This window comes from Penaeus monodon, chromosome 34 (assembly GCF_015228065.2).
Source record: "Penaeus monodon isolate SGIC_2016 chromosome 34, NSTDA_Pmon_1, whole genome shotgun sequence".
NCBI lineage: Eukaryota > Metazoa > Arthropoda > Malacostraca > Decapoda > Penaeidae > Penaeus > Penaeus monodon.
Genome location: NC_051419.1, coordinates 8,007,208 through 8,007,792, shown reverse-complemented (window position 1 = coordinate 8,007,792; position 585 = coordinate 8,007,208).

Genomic DNA, 585 nt, shown 5'->3' with positions numbered 1-585 from the left:
AAACATTTTATCCCTAACAACATATCTTTAGACGAATATAGACGTGAATAAAAGGTAACTGGCACCTCTAGGGCGGTTGCGGTACGATCAGTTAGTGATTTATAAACAATGTTTAGTTTTCATCTTTTAATCGCATCTTACATACTATCTATTCAGTAAACGTAGACGATTCCCTTGCATCCATAGCTTACGCAGTTTATATATAACTGAAAAAATAGTTGGCAAACAATACCTATAAAAATATGATGCGCATCTTAAATGAAAACGGAATAATACATAAACAATTTTCCAGGATAATTCTAATGGTTAATACCTCCTATTACAGGTATTAACCATTATATGCTGAAGATATACTACGATTCATTTTTGTAAGCAAGTTAAATCAAGTTGCGGTTGCCTGACGCCTGCTTCTGTTTGTTTACATTGATGACGTCAACGTGTGCGACTCTCCTAGCTATAAAGCATACCCTTATTATGTTGTACTTGTTTTTCTTTTCCATTATAATTAGTAATTTTTATGATTATGTTTTTATCGTTATCGTTACCTTTGTTGATGTAATTTATGTCATTTTCATTACTGTCTTC